Here is a 21,247-nt window from a genome sequence, read left to right as displayed (position 1 = left end):
AGTACACTCCTCAACCTGTAGATAATTCAAAAGAATGCCCTGCTGCCTGAAGAAGGAAAATTGGACCTGAGTGCCTTCAACACAGTCTCTCCAGAACTGACTCCTAGAGTCAGTTGTCTGACCTTATGTTTGAGCTGCAGGAACACAATAAGCTTCCAGAGGCCTCACTTTAGCTGTCCAGCTGACCAGCACCAACTGGACTTGCCTGGATCGGACTGAACCCTGCTGCTGGTCTCTGCTGGAGTGTATCCTGATCCCCAAGAGGTGCCCCCAAATCCTGGACTTTTGGCTGGCTTTAGAGTGTGCTCCTCCTGATGCAAAGGTGAGGATAACAATGTTTTGGGCTGCTCACAAATGCAAAGTGACCTCTTCTACTGATAATCGACCACCTGTACCCACCACCAATGCAAAGCTTCACAGGATCCTGCTATTCGTACCAACTGCAGCAGTCAATAATTACCCCCATTGCAAGACTTTGACTTCTCGCTTGCAATGACAGCCTGTGATAACCACCAACGTGAAGCTCCAGAAATAACTAACTCTTCATGTGACAGCAGTGATCTACCAGAACACCCACCAATGACCCATGCTGACACCTGCCTACTCCCAGTCCCCCAAACATGCGGGGCACTCCTCATGCAGAATTGGGAAGGGAACTCTTCAGTGGGGACATAATAGTCCCTGTAAGCCACCCACGTTCCATCACAACTGGCCTCAACTTGTGACTTTCCCTCGGTCCAGTGCGACCAGATAACTGTAAGTGGCACTTTGTATTTTTTTGCACTATTATTACATATAACTTTTTATAAACTCAGGGGGGGCGTGGCTAGCAGCCAACGGAGATGGTCGCTGCCTAAAGCAGCTCCCGGCCTCCGCCCGCTAATCCTGCACATAATCCACTGTGAACGTGGGCTTTCCCCCGGAAACCTGGGGGGGAACCCCGACTGCGGAACCCAGTGCCTGCTTTGGGGCTGACGGCGTCCGTTTGGCCGCTACGGAACGGCTCGAGGCCGGCGGGGAGCAGAGCATCCGGCGCCGCACAAAATGGCAACCGCACAGAGGCCTTAGCTACACGACCGGAGCTGTCGGCAGACTGAGGACTGTGAGGCATATTTTGGAGGATATACGCCTGCCTGGTGCGGCTCGATCCAGCGGAGGCGCATCCCGGCTCGAGACGCAAGAACTCGGCTCCCCACTCCGGGCGAGTCTCGCTGCACCCCACACCTGGCCGGCAGACCTACGGGACTCCCCGGCTTCTGGGCCCTGGCTCCACCTGGACCTGTGAGACGGCCGCTGCCCCGAATCTCCGCCGGGACCTCGGCGGGCAGCGCCCTGCCGCGACGGAAGCTCCACCTGCGGGCGACGTGGAAGGGTGAGCTGGGCGGAGACTCGTTTGCCAAGTGAGGCCCTGACCCGACTAGATATCCCTCCACCGGGGCGCCCAACTACTCGACCCCCCGGCTTGGGGCCTGCAGCGGACCCGGGCCCTCCCGACCACCGGAGATCTGTGGAACCACGACACCTCCTCCAGCTGTAATCGCTGGGCTGCCTTTGAAGCCCTCGGCTTAATTTGGGACCTCACATCGGGCCCCGGCCCATCGCCCCACTAACCTTGAACACTGCCGGCTTTTGCGAATCCCGGGGGCGCTCCGTGGTGGCGGCGGACCACCCTCCCCTCCCGGGCGACTTGGGGACCACCGGGGGCTGCGGTGGGGCAGGGCCTGGGGGCGGGCTTGGCGCTTGGGGCCGCGGTGCGGGGCGGAGCTCCCTCGCCGCCTGGACTTCCCCGCTGCTCGGGCTCTTCGGGCCGAGACTGCCACGTGGGCCCCCCCTGACACGGGCACTGGCTGTATCCTTGCAAACCCAGGGGTGCCTTAAGGATCCTTAAGGGCAGTGGAATCGCGAAACACCCGGCGCGCCTTCGCCCCCAGCGCCCCGTCGCTGGCCCTGGACCCTGGGTGCCTACCTAACCTGCGCTGGCGGAGGAGCCTGAGCCAGACCACGAGCGAGTGAACGGAGAATGCCCACTCCGGCACGAGGGACCTGCGCTGGGAGCCAACACCACGCCGGCCTGACCAGACCCCTGAGGGGAACAGACACGTGAGGGAACTGTGAGACCCGAGGTGGCCCGCGATCGAGCTTGGACTGGGGCCTGCTTGACCATTGCCCTCCTGATTGCCCGTGTCGCGGGCCGCCTCGGAGCCGGTGGGCTTCGCTGGAGCTCTGGTACAACCAACTACCCCACCACAAGATGGGGAAGCCAAGGGGAGCGAAGGGAGACGGTCACCCACCCACGGAAACACCTGAAGATGTTCCGCAGACCTCGACGGAACTGCAACAGATGCAGAACCGTATTCTGGAGGCTATCGCGGCCACGAAAGACGCCCTACATCAAGATATTGTGCAGGTGTCGACGGGACGGGGACTCCTCCGAGCAGACCACGGAAAGCTGGCGGACAGGGTCAAATCGGCGGAAGATACTCTGAAGGACATAGTGCCGGCACACAAGATGATGGAGGGGCGACTCACAGAGGCTCTGGAATGCATACAAACCCTGGAGAGGCGGGCGGAGGATGCCGAAAACCGCAGTCGGAGGAACAATGTACGCCTAGTGGGTCTTTCGGAGAAAAAAGAGGGTTCAGACATGGTGGGTTACGTGACCGAATGGCTGAAGACGGCTGTCGCCCCGGAGGGCCTCTCGCCCTTTTTCACGCTGGAAAGGGCGCACCGAGTACCGGCCAGACCCCCGAAACCGGGCCTACCGCCTCGCCCAGTGGTCGTCAAATTACTACACTATAGAGACAGGGACTGGGTTCTACAAAGAGCCCGAGAAGCGGGCCCCTTCCAAGTGGACAATAGTAGAGTCACGCTATTCCCAGACTACACATTCGAGACTCAAAAGCTAAGAGCCTCTTTCCTCTCCATCAAGAAGGAACTGCAAACTGAAGGCATACAGTATTCGCTCCTTTTCCCGGCTAGACTCCGAGTGGTGGTGGACGAGAAATCGCTGTTCTTCCCCACGGCGGCGGAAGCATGGGCCTGGTGGGACACTTACAAAGCGGGCACAGACGGGGCCCGGTTTAGAGTGGAGGAGGAACGGCAGAAGCAACTAGTGGAGAAGTCGCGGAGACACCGTGGGCGCAGCCAGAGATCCAGAAGACCTACGGAGTCTCAAACGGAGGATGAGAGAAGGGCGGCGTTGCAGGCGGTAATGGACGTCTCGGGCTCGGCGCTTGCCCAATCGGGGAGAGCTTCGGGCTCGGAAGAACAGGGAACGGGCTCCAAGACTGAACAATCGGAGTTTGGCGACATGAAGGGCCCGACGATCACGCCACAGACATCGGAGAACATAATGGAGGGCTGAGAGACAGCAATGGCGCTCTTACTGGAATAGAAGTCGCTGGGACTACCGCCTTGACCACCTGAGCAGGCAGTTGTAAGGCTAGATCACCGTGAGTTCTAATGCGTATTGTGGGGCGGGGGAAATGGGAACTGAGACTAAAGTGCTTGAGACTAGTACACGCTCCTTAGGGCCCTTAAGGCCTCTGTAGTGCAGACTGCGGAATAGAAGAACTTGTGAGCACGTTTGCTCGTACACAGTTTGGATGGGAGCTGCTCTTTCGGGGTTAGGTCCTATTCTGGGGGGGAGGCCTGGAGAAGTTGGGGTGACTCAAGGCATGGGGAAGGGGAGGGGGGAAGGGGAAGTTCAGTGGGGGGGCGGGAACAGTGTCACGCCTGATGCCAGGAGGCGAAACGCGCTTGATTTGAACCGAACACTGTGGGACAATGGCTAATGCAGGAACGTTAAAATGTGTGTCTTGGAATGTGAGGGGGCTGCATACTATGGCAAGGAGGCACAAGATCCATGCTTATCTGGTTCGGAGAGGGGTACACATAGCATTTTTGCAAGAAACCCACCTGACGAAGACAGAAGGAATCGCACTGCAGCGTAGGTGGAGAGGGCACTTGTTCAATACCACGTATTCTGCCTTTGCTAGAGGGGTATTGTTATGGATACGGGCGGGTACTCCTTTTCAAGTAACCAGACATATAGTTGACCCTGAAGGGAGGTTTGTTGTGGTCGAGGGCAAGCATAGAGGCCGACACATTGTGCTCAGCAGTATCTATACACCCAATGTAGACCAGGCTAACTACTTTACAAAGTTATCCGGAGAACTGGCCAGTTATCTCACAGGTCCTGTTTTGATGGGAGGAGACTTCAATTCCGTAGCGGACACGGTACTGGATAGGTCACATCCTCCACTGCATTCATCCCCAGTACATAGGCTAGCGAGATGCAGATCAGACTGGCAGGGAAAATGGGGACTCACAGACGCTTGGCACACACAACACCCGGCAGAACGAGACTATTCATTTTACTCCTGTCCGCATGACCTCCATGTCCGCATTGATGCCTTTCTGTGCTCCCAATCGGTGCTTCCTGCAGTAGGCAGGACTGAGTATCTGGCGCGTACCCTGTCCGACCATAACCCACTACTCCTAACGCTGGACTGGATGACTGAGATGCCGCGGATCCCGACGTGGCGGCTGCGGCCGGACACGCTGGATGACCCGCCATTCCGAGGTGAGCTGGGAGAGAGGATTTCCCAATATTTTATAGAGAATGAGGGTTCCACTTCCACCAGAGCAGTGGAGTGGGACGCCTTCAAAACTGTAGTGAGAGGACACTGCATAGGGAAGTATGCGGGGGTGCGCAGGACCCTCCTGGACGACCTAGAGAAAGCTGAGCATAAACTGAGGGAGGCTGAGCGAAGGCGCCCCAACCGGCCCGAGCTTCAGGGGATGGTTAGCGATGCGAGGGAAGCGGTGGCAGTGGAGGTAAAGCGCCTTCGCAGTTTTGATTATAGAACATATCTGACAAAATCACATGCGGAGGGAGATAAAACTGGCACACTCCTAGCCTGGCTGGCGAACCCCACTAGGAGCAGTCACCCGATCCTAGCTTTGAAGGGAGGAGGCGGCTGCATCGGTAAAACGCAATCTGAAATATTGGATGGCTTTCGGGCGTATTACGAGGACTTATATAAGAGTGCACTAGGAGACCAGGGAGAGGCGATAGACGCTTTTCTAAGTGATCTACAGTTGCCGCAGCTCGAACGGGAACAAGCGAACGCCCTAGGGGGCCAAATAGAGCTGACATTAATAAAGGGAGCAGTGTAGCGGATGGCACGTAACAAAACTCCGGGTATAGACGGATTGCCCGTGGAGTTCTACGGACGATATCTGGACCAATTGGCCCCAAAGCTCCAAATAATATACAACGAAGCCAAAGATAAAGGCCAACTCCCCCAATCAATGCGTGAAGCCATAATGATTCCTCTGCTGAAGCCGAGCAGGGAGAGCACGGACCCCGCCTCCTATAGACCACTGTCCATGTTAACGACAGACTATAAGATCCTGAGTACGGTGCTGGCCTCCAGATTACTAACCCACATGCAAGACCTAGTCCATAAAGACCAGTCTGGATTTATACCCACCCGTAACACAACACACAACATCCGGAGGCTGCTAAGATTGATGGATGACCCACCCCCAGGAGCAGAGACTCCCCTCGTATTAGCTGTTGACATAGAGAAGGCCTTTGACAGCCTAGAATGGGAGTATCTGTATAGAGTGATGCGGAGATTCGGCCTAGGGGAGGGATACATCACTTGGATAAAAGTACTATACGCGGCGGCGAGTGCGAGAGTGAGGGTTGGCACCCTGGTCTCACACCAGTACGAGGTGCATCGAGGCACCAGACAGGGATGTGCACTTTCTCCCCTACTATTCACACTAGCGGTAGAACCTCTGGCAGCGTTGGCCAGGCGGGGTATTTATTATCAAGGGTTGGAGTTCAGAGGAGCACAACACTTTATCTCATTGTATGCAGATGACATTCTCCTTTATTTGGAGGATGCCAAGGGGGCTGTGGAGGGCACAGAGAGACTGCTGGCGCGCTTCGGCGCCTTATCAGGCCTGAAAGTGAACTGGGCTAAAACTTGTCTCTTCCCCCTACGGAAGGAAGGGGACCAACCCCCAGCCCGCCCACTGCTTAGATGGGAACCTGACTGCCTGACCTACCTAGGAGTACACGTATACCACGAACCGGCGGACATGCTGGACGGCAATGTGGGACGCTGTGTCCGTGCTCTGCGGAACAGCATGTCCTTTTGGGCCACCCAGCCCCTGTCGGTAGCCGGACGGGTGTCTCTTTTAAAAATGGTAGCCTTGCCGCGCTTGCTGTACTACTTCAGGACTCTCCCCATTTGGGTATTTGGGTACCTGGAGCGGTTTTTCAGCAGTTAAGAACGGCGATTATATCATTCTTATGGGGTAAGGGCAGACGCAGGATTGCGTTAACAACACTGACCCGCCCCAAAGACGAAGGAGGCCTAGCGGTCCCAGACTTCGAACTCTACTACCTGGCTGCTCAACTGCAAACACTCACGCAAGAAATTGCGAGAGCTTACCGAGGACCGGAACGGGAAAGGGACGACGGCACCCCCCATCACGTGTTGGCTTATATCGCCCTGCAGCAAAAACTAGTGCTCAGTGACCTATCCCAAGAGGAACGGACGTTCCGATTATGCTGGAACCGCTCGCAGAAACGAGCGGGAATCAAACACCCATATGCGCCCGAAATTCCGCTGGGCATGGTGACAGCACTCCCACACGGTGGAGACTGGTCGAGGCTTCAGCTGTGGGAGGATGCGGGATTGCAGATGGTAGGGGATCTCTACGAAGATGGCGTGCTAACCCCATACCAGACATTGCAGGAGCGCTACGATCTTCCGAGAGGGGACTACCTGCTACACGCGGCTGTGGTGAGGGCTGTTCAGGCACACTGGGGGAAGGACTGATCGAACCGCCGACGACATTGGCTTGCCAGTACACAATGATGGCGGCGGGCACCTTCAAGGCGGTGACATGCCTCTACTCGAGAATGCTGGGCGAGTCCTTGCAGCAAATGGGAGGCGGACCTGCAGAGGGAAATTCCGGACACCGCGTGGTCCCAGCTATTACGGAGGGCTAGAAAGAGCACTAGAAATGCGCCCTTCCAGCTAATACACCTTTATATTATTCATAGGGCCTACCTCACCCCGGGCAAAATTGCACAGTACTTCGGGGCAGTAGACGCGGCGTGCCCCAGATGCAAAAAGATAGGAGCGGACTTAGTACATATGCTGAGGGACTGCCCTCACCTGCAGGAATATTGGAAGGACATTGGCACCACGTTGAATGAGGTGACGGACAGGGACCTGCATCTCGACGGAGCGGTCAGCATACTACATTGGTTCCCACACACGCCCAAATCAAAATGTCGAGTAAATTCAGTGACTTGGGCCTAATCTTAGCGAAGAGGGAGCTGACCAAGGGATGGAAATCGAGAACGGGGCCGACGCACCGGAGATGGTTGAACGAATTTCTAAAGTGGGCAGCAGCCGAGAGCACGATCAGGTACCAACTAGCCCGCCGTGGCTCAGACGAGCGTGCCCAGGAAGCGGCAATGGCATGGGAAGTGTTGGTGCATGCACTACGAGATAGTTCAGTGGAGGAGGAGAGGGGGGTGGACCCTGAGGACCCTGAAGACCCAATTGAGAGTACCGCGGTGCCGGCCCCCTCACCAGACACACACGCACAGTAAACACCAAAATGCTTCTGCCCCTCACCACAGGTTCGTGCTACTCAGAGCTAGGCGAAGGCGGGGACACTGAGGGGGGGAGGAGGGAGGGCGAGTTCAGGGATACAAAATTGAAGAAACTGGAGGTATATTGCCTGACGATACTGGGGGATGGGGAGAACAAGTTGAAAAGCAGACAGCAGATTGCCTCATACAAAGACTATGTGTAGTAGAAATTGTAACATGCACCAAGAATGCAAAAGACGCCGCCCGGCCTTCGCGTTGTGGGCTGAATGGCTGTGTGTACTAATCAGGTGCGGGGATGAGTGGAGGAAAAATCTGTATTGAAAAGATCCCGTAATGATGAATATACTGTGCATTTTGTTCTGCAATAAAAAACGTTTACACAAAAAAAAAATTTTTTTATAAACTCATATTTCTGTTTCTACTGATTGGATTTTTGTCATTCTGGTGTAATTTTATGCAATAAAGATTACGCTATTTTGCTAAATTGGTTTGGAATTTTATCGGTGTTGTCTTTTCACTTTATTAACGTTAATAATTTGGTTTTCTAGTTGGTTTGCACCTATGTCCAACGTAGGGACCTTTGCATCTAGTCAGGGTAAAGGGAGTTACGCCCTTAGACAACCCCAGCTCACCCTCTTGGTAGCTTGGCATGAGCAGGCAGGCTTATCTAAGAGGCAATGTATAAAGCATTTGTGCACACATACAGTAACACAGTGAAAACACTACAAATGGAAAAACAGGAAATCTTTATCTAAACAAAAGAAGACCAAACTGACAAAAAAACACCATGCATATATCAAGATATCATAAAAAATAGGCTTTTCACAAAAATAGGGCTTGTTGCAACAAATAGATCCACCTGGGGCTATTACAATGTCTTAACAGATGAAAAATCCCAATGTAGGGCACCGACTACGAAGTGCACATCGTTGGACCTGGATTAATATGTACCCCAAAGAACAGTACCTTGGCAAACAGTGAAAATAAATATCGGTGCACAGCATTGGGAAGTTAATGCTTCGTTAGCGCCGAGAGGAGTCAGTTCCTTATGACACTAGAGGAGGTGAAGCGTCAGTTCCTTACGACCACAGAGGAGTTGAGGCATTGGTTCCTCACTGTTGTCGGGGAGGTGGGATGTCGGTACCTTGCTGTTGCCAGAGAGGTGACGTTGCGGTGGCGGCGAGGCATCGGTTCCTAATGATGGTGCCGTGTCGATGGGTTTGGGAGGTCACCCACGACAGGTATCAGCTCCGCTATCATGAAACACCGGTGTCGGTGAGTTAGTGGCTGCGGTGTGAGTCAGGGCAGTGTGTTGTGAGCATCAAGAGCAGTGCGATCGGCCCCGGTGCAGGCAGCAGCCTCATGACAGCGTAGAGTTGAAGCGATGCAGCATCAGCTGGCATAGGGGATGTGGTGCAAGTCGGACGGTACGTCATGCACTTCACGAGGGGTGTCTATGGCTTTGTTGCAGCTCACCACATCGGTGTTGCTTTTTCCCTCTGTTGCAGCTGAAACAGCAGTTCCAGCTGCAGGAGGACAGAGAGAGTGAAGGCTTTGTGCCACTGAGACTTCAGAACAGGAAGCAAGCTCTACACAAAGCCCTTAGAGATCATCTTCATGCAGGATACACAGCACAATTCAGTGTTTGTTCTCTCCTTGACAGAAGCAGCCACTGCAGGCTAACCCAGCAAAGCATCTACACAGCAATGGGGCAGTACATCTCCTTCAACTTTCCCTGCTCTTCTGCTTAGCAGAGGTTCCTCTTGAGTCCAGAAGTAATCTAAAGTTCTGGGGTCTAGGTCCCAATATTTATTTTCCATTGTTCTCTTGTGGCAAAAAGTCTCTCAGCTCATTCCAAAACAGTTCTGTCCTCACTGGTCCAGCTTCTTTGCAGGAGGTAAAGACAGCATTGTGTCCATGAGACTGGGCCTATTCAGGTGTGAGGAAAACTCCTCCCACTAAGCTAAATGCAGCCCAGATCTATTCAGCCCAGCTCTGAGTCACCCAGGAAAGGCAGGACACACCTCAACAACCACCACACCCCAGTGGCTGTCTGCATCAAATGCACATCTCCAGCTCCTGTCACTCCAATACCAGACAGTCAATACACAACTCAGCAGAGGCACATAGGATGGCTGAGCAAGAAAATGTCTACTTTCTAAAAGTGGCATTTTCAAACCCACAATTTAACAGCCATCTTTACTAAAAGATGTGTTATTAAATTCTGAGTTCAGAGAACCTAAACTCCATCTTTCTATCTTGTAAAGTTATACTTGTAAGATGTTACAACGTATCTCCCATGCTATCCTATGGGACAGATAGCCTTTCAATAGTGAAAAACAAAACACACAATGTTTCACTATCAGGGCATGTCACACATCCAGTATATGTCCCACCCTTCACATACACTGCAACCTGCCCATGGGGTACTTTGGGCCTATGTTAGTGTGACTCACATATAAGAAAAGGGAAGGTTAGGGCTTGGCTAGTGGGTGCACTTGCCTGGTCAACATGGCAGTAAAAACTGCACACAGACACTGCAGTGGCAGGTCTGAGACACCTTTAAAGGCTGCCTGTGTGGTTGGCACAATCCGTGGTGCAGGACTACTAGCAGCATTTGATTTACAGGCACTGGGCAAACACAGTGCACTGTGCTAGCCGTAAATCAAATAAGCCAATCATGGAAACACTAATCCACCAATACACTGTTTACAAGGAGCACTTGCACTTTGGCACTGATCAGGAGTGGCAAAGTGCCAAAAAGCATCTAGACCAGCAAAGACGAAATTCAGCACTTAGCAAAAATACAAGACAGAGGCCAAAAAGACTGGGGAAAACACACCAAGGATGTCAGGTCTAACAATTACTGTTTGATGCATGAATACTTCATATATTACCTCTAAGTCAAACCTGTTTGCTTTTGTGCCACGCTACCAGAAGGTCAAGCACTGGTTTATTTATTAACTATTGTTGTTCACCGTGACAAAGTCTTTATTATTTGAGTGGGGCTTTCACCCCTCTCAAGTAATAACCCAATTTCGTACAACCACTTATGATAATCCTGTCAGTAGAGGAGCTTTTCCCAAGTAAAATAACTAAAGCTGACTGCGGTACAAAAGAAGGAGGTGCCATAACACAATGTCCATAATTCAAGAAACCTCCCTATTTAACAGAATTGTTGCCGCATCATGTTAATGATGTCTTAATTTACTTTGCTCTTCTCTAACTCTCTTCCAACATATCTTTTATTGAGCTTACTTCTTTAATCAACAAAATTGGCAATTTATGTCCACACAAACAAAATCTAATATTACTTCAGTCCTAAAGTACACCCCAAACTTTTTATGAAAGCTTAAAGGTTTTCAACTTGCAAATTCTCTCTTCCAATCCTACACTTGTGCTGGGTGATCCTCTTGACCCCATTTTTCAAACTTTAACAGAGTTATAAATGAGAACCCTGTAACAATGATTTGGACAGACCATTTTGCAATTCCTTGTTCCAGTAAACTGCCAAATCAGTCAAACAAGACAGTCATAAAAACAACAGAAAGATTTTTGAGACTAAGGGGCTCATTAGGATGGCGGGTGCGGTGTTGGGACCGGCCGCCAGGCATGCGGTGGTCCCGCACCGGGAATTAGGATGAGACCGCCCCCATGGCGGTCGCATTCTGCAAGTTATCATTGTGGCGGGAGCTGCTAACAGCAGCACCCGCCGCAATGTTAAAATCGCATGCAAAGGCATTTCACTGCTCCACATGGCAGGCACCACACGGTGCCTGCCACTTAGTGAAGTGAAATGTAGGGGGGTACCATAGGTACCCCCAAGTGCAACCCACCTCCCCCAGACACAAGGGGGGCACGCAACGGGCCCCCAAACACAATCCCCATCAGCCTGTCCATGTTTTAGTGCTGAACTTACAAATAATAAACTTGAAATACGCCATCTAGGAAGGAAAGTGTGCAGATTATATTCCTAGGACCGAAAGATTCTGTGCACAGAGGCACATAAAGAATATACAAATCAAATTCAGCAGGGAAAGAAACATAATTTTTCAGGTTATATCGAATGCTCCCAAATTCTCATAGACATCTTTATTATCTTGAAAGAACTAAAAGCTCGGCCTGGCATTCAAATTAATTTAACCTCTCAAAATCTCTCAATTCTCCGGTTTATAATTTAACCAGCTTTTTCCAAAACAAAATAATTAAAAAAATAAGGAATACTCTTCTCAAAGAATCCATACCTTAGACAGTTTTAAGTGATTGTGCTCCTTGAAGTGTATCCCCTTTGTCAAACTAAAGAAAATGTAGATTATTACTAATCCTTTTCTACTGGATTCTATTTATGAAAATAATCCTACAGGCTCCCACTAGATCAGTGTCCAGTAAAACATATGCAAAAGGCTGCTTCTACCCTCCACAGTGAGTTCTTGTAAATTTTAACTCCTCTTTTCAATCAGCAATAGTTCCTAAACTATTAGGTTGTTAAACCTCTATGAAAAACCCCTTTCTGCGACCCATTTGATTTGCATGATTTTCTCTCTATCTCATTACTCCTCCACTCATCCACATTTTTGCAAACACTTACATTCACCCAAATTTTTATGGAGCAAAAGAAAAGTTCTGAACATCTGCTAGCCTGGCTCTTGCCCTGGCAAGAGCATGGAATTGGTTGTGATCACTACACTTGGCGTGCAAACTGGTTGATGCCTGGGACTCCGGGGCGTGGATCTTATTAGACCTCTTAGAAGTCTTAGACACCACCAATCACTTCATTTTTTTACCAGATTCAAAGATAGTGGGCTTGAGTTTAAGTTTGATGGTTAGTACTCCATCTTCAAGTTTAGAGCTGACCACCGCCCCAGTGGTCATCTCTGTACTTTGAAGGGGATTGCCATCACAGTGGCTCCCTTCAAGATGCAAAATGGTTGGTGGGCAGGCACCACTGGTTATGATGGCTGTCCATCTAACTTTAACATTTTCTCTTATTTTTCAGAAACAGACTCGCAAAGTGATGACCCCACACTCCTTAGGAGTTTGCTATCAGGCTGTGGGGTGCCATTTTCTATCCGCAACTGACAGTTTTTCCAGGCAGTGATGAATAGAAATAAAGGACATTAGAGTGCCACCCTTAATGGGGATTGCAGTGCATTGGAATTCCTCAAACAGGGGCTCTGTCGACAGAAACCTTTTGTTCTGCCCATCTTTAAATGAGGAAGGTGGACAGGGTATTGTGTGACATTTGAAATGGAGTACCATGTCTACCAAACTCTAAATAAGGCCCATAGTTATCAAAAGGATGACTCCCAGCAGACTTACGTCATTTCCATCATTTCACTAGCAAGTAGTTATTCTACTACCTTTCTTTTCCCAACCAAAATTACTCAACTGCAGCATATCTCAAGATTCAACTTTCTAACTCTTGCTCTTCAGTACCCGCTTGTTCATCAGCACTCTCTTGCAACCTTTTGTTCTTCGGAACCCCCTTACTCTTCGGCACCCTCTTGCTCACCTCCTGTCAAAGTTCACCTGCAGTTTCTGTAGGAACGCGATACAAGATGCTGAAAAGAAGATCCCAACTTCCGTCAACCACCAAGTATGCCTAACGTAGTCAAAGCAAGACTGGTATATGGGGGAAGAGGGAAAACAAGGGAATGTCCCTCGGCGCACCCAGTGAGACAGGTAAGCATCAACTAAAGGTGTGTGTGTCCCTGTAGGTAAAGAACACGAGCGAGAATCAGTATGTGTGAGAGCATTGTATGGTTTGTATATCAATGAGGTAAGTATTTATCTTCACTGCCTGTTTTACTCACTCTTCGAATATAACCCAAATAGAATCACATCGGGAAATAGAGTAATTCTATAATCAAGAAGAAATAAGGACAGAGATAAAGATGTGCCATTCTATATTTTAGAATACATATTCAATCAAGAGTACATGGTAAAACACTCACCATAAAAATTATTTAAAAAGCCCAAAAAGATGGCATTTGCATATAACTGCTAACTGTAAGAATATATGTATATTCACGTCTTATGTTAAATAAAACAAAAAAAAATGTAAAATGTATGCAGGCTAATCATGTGTTTCCTTGACTTCAGGAAACCTCTAACATACTGTTACTATCTTTGTTACAGCTTTGTCAATGTGCAAAAAGAATACAGATGTTTCCAAAAGGCAGTGGGGACTACAGTCAGATAAGTATAGCTTAATTATTGAGAATATTTTGTATGCCAACGCAAGCGTGTTACCACCATTTTGTGAGCCATCGGATTCTTTGGGGATGTTCTGTTTTCTTTTGCAGGTCCTGACACAAAAGCAATCGAGAGGCGGAGCACAGCAAGGCAGCCCTGTAGAAACTCTTATCCACTCCCAACCACCGACGGAACGAGAGGCTCAGGAGACGAGTATCATTTCAGCTGCCACCGCCAACTGGATGCCAGAGGTCGGGCTGAGTGAAACCGCCAAAGCCTGCCAAGACACCCTGGAAGTGGTAGGTTGAACCCGGACTTGGAAGAGGAACCCACAAATACTGGAACGCGGAGCGCTCTTCCCGGGTCCTCAGGCTGTTTTAAGCCTTCATCGCTCCGCCCTTTCTAAACTCCGCTGCAGAATCTGAGAATTCCTGACAATTCCTACTGCAGATAGGAGCAAAGATCTACACGTACATCATTGATACTCAATCTTTTTTGGGGGTATTCCCATCTTCAAATCAATCTCCCCATCTTCAAATTACAGAAACATAAACGCATCTCTATTGGCAGAATGATTATCAATGACACCCTGGTGGATGTCAACCTATTAAAGTTAAATCCAAAAAAACTGAACGGCTGCTGACCTCTGAAAATCTTACAATGGAATGCCTCCTTTGACCCCCAATTATGGTATCCCCCAAACACCTTTAGACTATGGTGCGGGAGGTAGGGAGACCTTCCCACTGGAAGGGCAGGGTGCTCTTCTTGTACACAGAGCCGGACTGGACATAGCAGGAACCAGGCGTTTCCCCAGTAGGCAACTAGGGTGGGGGCCGGTTTCGGGCCCCTGGGGGGCTGTTTTTGAAACCGGGGGCCGGCAATATCAGCCCCCGGTAACAAAATCGTCCTAAACCGGCCCTTGCAAACTGCTTGGCTGCACTCCCCCTCACCTCAGGGGGGGAGCAGCTGAGCAATTTGCCAGGGCTGGTTTCTGTTCCCAGTCCGGCCCTGGTTGTACATCAAGGGATCCCGGAGATAAGTTATTCCTGGGAATATTCAATGAACAAAAGAGTATTCCTCTGCCTAGTGAGGAAAAGTGCAGTGGTGTATGTGCACCACAACTTTTATTTATTTATTTTATTCATTTCTTTATCACATTTCTGAAGTGCGTCTGTCACCCAACAGGTATCCTGGTGCTATTTCAGTGAGAAGTGGAAAAATCGAAAAATAATCCTTTTTGTATAGACAACTCTCACCCACTCTAGTAGTGGCATGTTTCATCATCGGGTTGAGCCTACCTCCTAAAGGTCAGTGTTAGATTTGTGGGTCTCTAGTTGGCACAGGTAGGTACTTGTGACAAATAGGGACCCGTGCCTCTAGTCAGGGTAAGGGGGTACATTCCTAAAATAACCCCTGCTCACACCCTTGATAGTTTCGCACGAGCAGACAGGCTTATCTCAGAGGCAGTGTGTAAAGCATTTGTGACCACATACAGTAACTTAGTGACAACACTACAGATGGACACCACACAGTTGTATATTAAAAATAAATATTCTTTATATAGACTTAACAAAAGACCACAAACGACAAAAATCCACAATACTGTACTTAAAAAAGGTAGTTTTAGCTTAGTTCAGTTCAGTTCTTAAGATGTGACACTTTGCGTCAATGTACCTTACGATGCGTTGCGCTTCCACAACAAGCAATGTTGCAGCGATGGAAATGTGGGAAAGTTCCGCTGCAAAGAAATAAAGATGTGAAGATCTTCCAAATGCGGTACACTTCTCCGATGATGCGAGAATTCTCAGTTCGATGCGTCAACTGCAGCGGCGACACCCTTGTTCAGCGATGCGACGGCAACAGCCTCAGCTGCGACAATCTTCTCCGACTTTTGCGAGAGGCTTCCGCACAATGCGACAACTACAGCGGCGACATCCAAGATGCGACGGCAGCAGCTTCGACGGCGGCGCGCTTCTCCGTGGATGCGAGGCACTTTTTATGATGAGGTGCAATACGACAGCTACAGTGGCAACACCCTCCTTTGGAATTGCGTCGGCAGCAGCAGCGACTGCGACACGCTTCCTCTTCGTTGTGAGACGCTTTTCTTGATGCGGTGCAATACGACAGCGACAGCGGCACCACCCTTGTTCAGAGATGCGACGCCAACAGCAGCGACGGCAACACGCTTCTTCCTCGTTGAGTCACGCTTCCGGCTCTTTGCGACATACAGTCCCTCGGAAGGCCCAAAACAGCAGCAGGCATTTCCAAAGAACTCTGGGGAGCTGGGGGGTGAAGTCTGTTGTCCCTGAGACTTTAGCAGGAGTCAAGCTCTTTTCCAGGCCCTTGGAGATCCTTCACAAGTTGAAAGTAAAGCACACAAATTTCTTTCTCCTCTCTTTGGCAGTCAGGCAACCACTGCAGGCCAATCCCCTAAGCAGCACTTCAGCTTAGGAATAGTCTCTCCTCAGTTTTGTCAGGTTACTCTCCTCAGCAGAGGTTTCTTTTTGTTTGTCCAAAAGTGATCTAATTTCTTGGGTTTAGGGTCCCAATATTTATACCCCAAAATCCTTTGTCCTCTGAGGGCAGAGGGGCCTTTGCCTAGTCCAAATCAGTTCTGGAGCACTCTGTTTACATGACTCCTTCTTTCCTTTCACAGTGCAGGGCAGAAACATCAGATGCCCCACAGGAGGTGGAGCCAGCATTGTGGAGGGAAAGCATAGCCTTGTAGCACTTTGCTGACATGATTCCTTCTCCCCTTTCACAGTGCAGGGCAGAGACATCAGACGCATCTCAGGGGGTGGAGCCAGCACTGTGGGGGGCAGGCACAGTCCTATTCAGGTCCCAGGTGCAACTCCTCCCTCCCATCTAGATGCAGATCTCTCTATACACCACTCGGCGGACTCATCATGTCTCCTGGAATCCCCCAGCCCTGTCACTCAAACTCCAGACAAGGAATACACAACCTAGCAGAGGCAGGCTTGGAAGGTTAGACAAGAAAATACCTACTTTCTAAAAGTGGTATTTTCAAACACAGAATGTTAAAACCAACTTCACTAAAAGATGTATTTTATCATTCTGAGTTCAGGCACACTAAACTCAAAATTCTACCATGTTCCATGAGTCAGTTAGGATTATAAAATATAATAATCTAACTTCCCATTCTGGCCTATGGAGAACAGTTAGCCTTGCAATAGTGAAACACAAAAATGGGTGTAATTCACTATGACAAGCCACACACACCAGGGCATTTCCTACCTTATACTTACAATGCACCCTGCCCTTGGGCCTACCATAGGGGTGTCTGATATGAAGAAAAAGGAAGGTTTAGGGACTGGCAAGTGGGTGCACTTGCCCAGTCAACATGGCAGTACCAGATTGCCTACAGGCTCTGCAATGGCAGGCCTTAAAATCATTTTACAAGGTTGCTTCTGTGGGTGGCACAACCAGTGCTGCAAGCCCACCTGCAGGATTTGGATTTACAAGCCCGGGGTACACTCAGTGCACTGTACTAGGGTCTGACAAGTAAACCAAACAAGCCAATCATGGAATCACTAATCCCTACATCAATTTACAATAGGGAGAGCATATGCACTTTAGCACTGAACAGCAGTGATAAAGTGCCCAGAGTCATAAAGCAGCCAAAAACAGGTCAGGGAAGATTCTGCAAAAAGGGCCAAGTTCAAGAGTCAGGTTGGGCTCAACTGTGTTTAAGGGAGCTCTTTGTATATCAGTAGTTGGGGTGCGACACTTCAATAAGTATCCGTTTATTAGCAAGGTAGATGGGATATCGTTAAAATAAACTATATAAGGTACAATAGGGATACAATGGTCCTATGACCCTCATTGTGCGAACATGTTTCTGCCCTAAACTGATGACCATTTGAGGTCCAGCGCATTAGTCAGGGTGGGTTTGTTTTACTAATACCCCACTGTGATGTTTCTGTTCTCAGAAGTTTAATAGTAAAACATGCACAATTAAAGAATTTTTTTTTTGGAGGCAAGATGGCGTCGGTGTGATCGGAGCAGTAAGCTGAGCTCCGCGAGGCCCTGACCCCTGTGCTCTGTACTTTGTCTGATACTGAGCCATGCCGTACAGGGCAATGGATGTCAATGAATGTTATCGGATATCAATGGATCTCATCTATTTCTGAATCTGTGACCCTCTGGTCAGGATCATGGTGATTACAGAAAAGTGTCGATGATGGACCCCTGATAGAGACAGACAATCTCAGAGGCGGAAAATCTCAACAATCTTAACAAAGTTACCGGGCCGACGGATCTACAAGCCAAGTAACGGCGAAACGGGTGGAGCGGCGAAACGGGCAGAACAGCAGTGGTCAGAAAATAGACCTTGACGAAAGCAGAATCATACCAACCATACCAATCATACCATACTCGTGCCCGTACCCGTACATGTACACGTACTCATACTCATACCTGCACTGCACTGGACTGAATACTCGTTGATGCTCGTGCTCGTGCGATAGCCTGGGTGCTTTCATAAAGGTTATGGACTTTTTTTAGCATTCTTCCAGACTAAGCGAGACCTGTGGGGTTCTGCGGCTCTACGGCTCCACGGCTCCACATCTCTGCAGCTCTACGGCGGCTCGCAACTCACAGCTCACGGCTACACAGCTCCTGGATCACAGCTCTTGGGCCACTATTTTCGCTGCTGGGGGACCCGGCGTTAGAAAACCCCTGAAGTTGTGGGTGCTCTGAAGCAATCTGTGGAGGATCCCACCTGTGACCGTAGATTCGTCCGAATTTCGTCCAAGCAAAACCTCGAGGCAGATCGACTGACACATCGACTCGACGCTCCGCTGCTCTCCCAGCCCTCCGTTGCCGTTGTCAAGGAGACGCTGCAAAGACGCTGTCAGACCCAGCCAGCACCCAATGCAGATCGTCCAAACTCGGAATCCTCGAACAGGCTCAGGCTCAGTGTGCTTCAATTCAGGCTGCGCTCCTGGCTGTTCTGGTTGCCCAGTGGTAACACTCCTAAGGTTTGTGTCCCGTTCGGGGTATGGAAGCTCTTTGAAGTGGCTCTTTTGCTGGTCTTTATGCTGGTATCCATCGAGGACAAGGAAGTGTAGGCAGATATTCAGAATTGTGGGGAAAACTGTCTGCTCCTGCACCTGCCCATGCCGATGTAAGCAGGCCAAGAGAGACTACAGCAGAGCCAGAGATCAACGGAGAAGAATGTGGCCAGCATGGCTGGAGCGGAGGGGTCCAGTCCTGGGTATGTGCCGCGCGAACAATGTATTGAGAGCGCTCAGAGCGAGATAACCATGACAGGCACACAGGGGGCAGGAAACCATCTTGAGGATGTAAACATACAAGCCCCGGTAAACCCAACGAGGCGGCCCGAGTCAAGGGGGGCAAAAAATAAGGAAGAAAAATCTAAAAACAAGGACAAAGAAAAACAGAAGGATAAGGAGAGGGATAAGGAAGAGAGACAAGGCAAAAGATAAATACAAAGACAAGGAACATGATATAGAAGTGGGTCCTAATAGTTTGCAGGCATCAGGTAAAATGGAACTATTGGCAAAAAAAGCTAAGCGGCTACAGGCCATTAAAAACCTAAAGTCTGCTGCTAAAACTAGCGGCCAGTCTAACGATGCTCAACCGTGGATCACAACCATCTTTACGCCAGTAATTAAAGGGCAACGCGACCAGGGGAGGCTAGCAGAAACTCACAGTAATTCAAGTAATCTGTCCAAAATACCTGGTAATCGGAGCAAGCACCCGGTAGCCATAAGTGAGAAATCCACCAACGGACCAGCGACTATGGTCAGCAGCTCTACAACAGTTGAACCTAAAGAACCTACAGAGGATCCGACAGCAGTATCACTCGAAGAATCTGTACAGACAGCTAACCTAATTGTTTCAACCTCCCTAATACCACCACCTCCAAACTCGACTAATGCAGAGCTTGAAAAAAACGATTATTCTCGATTTCTTGATTTAAACCCTGGCAATATAGCTCCATTTTCAGACAGGCCTGGATCTGAATCAGAGTCAGAGACGGAGTCTGAAATATATGAGACTGGGATGTCTACTTCAAGTGAACCACATAGACTAAGATACGAGCAGATAATTTCTGAAAGCTCAGAACCTTCTGATTCCAGTTCCAGCTTTAAATCTAAAAAGACGAATGATTCCCCTAACGATAACAGTGCAAGGAAAAAGCAGGAAAAAAAGAAAAGAAGACACAGGAGACAAAATAAACGTATCGATGAAGACACCACCGATCAAGGAAGCAATACAGATTGGATTGATCATCGAGATAGGAATCCATCTTCACTAGCTACATCAATGTCCGATCCAAATTACAATCTGCTAAGAGATGTAAATATGACCGAGCATAAACTATCTGGCGAAGGGGGGAGGTCAAACAGAACCTTCCTTGGGGGATGTATTCAACTCAATTATGAAATTTCAAGAAGATGTGAAACTTGACAATAAGAAACTTCAAGGAGCAATCAACAAGGTGGGCCAAACTTGTCTAGAGATCTCAGATAGAATGTCCTCGGTTGAGTTACGGACAGAGAACCTTGAAAAGGATGTTTCCGTCCTCCAGAAACAAGGAAAAGAACATGAAGGAATTGGACGAGACTTGATGATGAAAGTGGAGGACCAGGAAATCAGGGCCAGGAGAAATAACTTACGCCTCCTGGGAATCCCTGAGGGAGTGGAGGGCGACTCTAGGGGTTATAAGATATCCCTTTTTAAAGAATCATTCTCTGAACTAACCACTTGGGTTTGGTATAAAGAGGTCCAGTGGGCTCATCGCTTTCCTCTTACCCTCAACAAATGATCGCACTCATCGGAGAAATACCCAAGAGCAATGTTGGTTTATTTTGGCAACTTTCTCCTACGGGAAGCAATCTTTGACCTGGCACGTCCAACCCACAAAAGAGAGCACAAAGGGTATATGTTTTTTAGTAGACCCGACTTTGCCCACGCGACGGTGAAAAGAAGATGGCGGCTGCGGAAACTTTTTACCCCTTTTGAACAGTTGGGAGCCACCGTATTTTTACAGAATCCTGCCAGACTGAAGATCATCTTTAATGGCGTCACCAGAAGTTTCATCAGTGAAATCTAGGCGCAAACATATCTAGAGGAGATTACAGAAAACAGCAAAGACAAAGATAAACTCAAAAAAGGAAAAAAGCATAACAAATAGTTTGTAACTAAACGCTTATCAATAGGTCACCAGCGGCATGATGTGAAGGACATTTAGAGAAAGGCAGAGGAGGGGGGGTAATATAGGTAGCATAGACAGATGTTATGTTTGTGCATAATGAATATAAGAAAATGTATTGCCCAAGAATAACTATAACTCCACTCCCAATAGCCACATGGGTTAAGATGCGGAGATGCCAGCTGCCTACGGATCACATG

The sequence above is a fragment of the Lissotriton helveticus genome, chromosome 1_2 (assembly GCF_964261635.1).
Source record: "Lissotriton helveticus chromosome 1_2, aLisHel1.1, whole genome shotgun sequence".
NCBI classification, from domain to species: Eukaryota; Metazoa; Chordata; class Amphibia; order Caudata; family Salamandridae; genus Lissotriton; species Lissotriton helveticus.
This window is presented reverse-complemented; position numbering follows the sequence as displayed.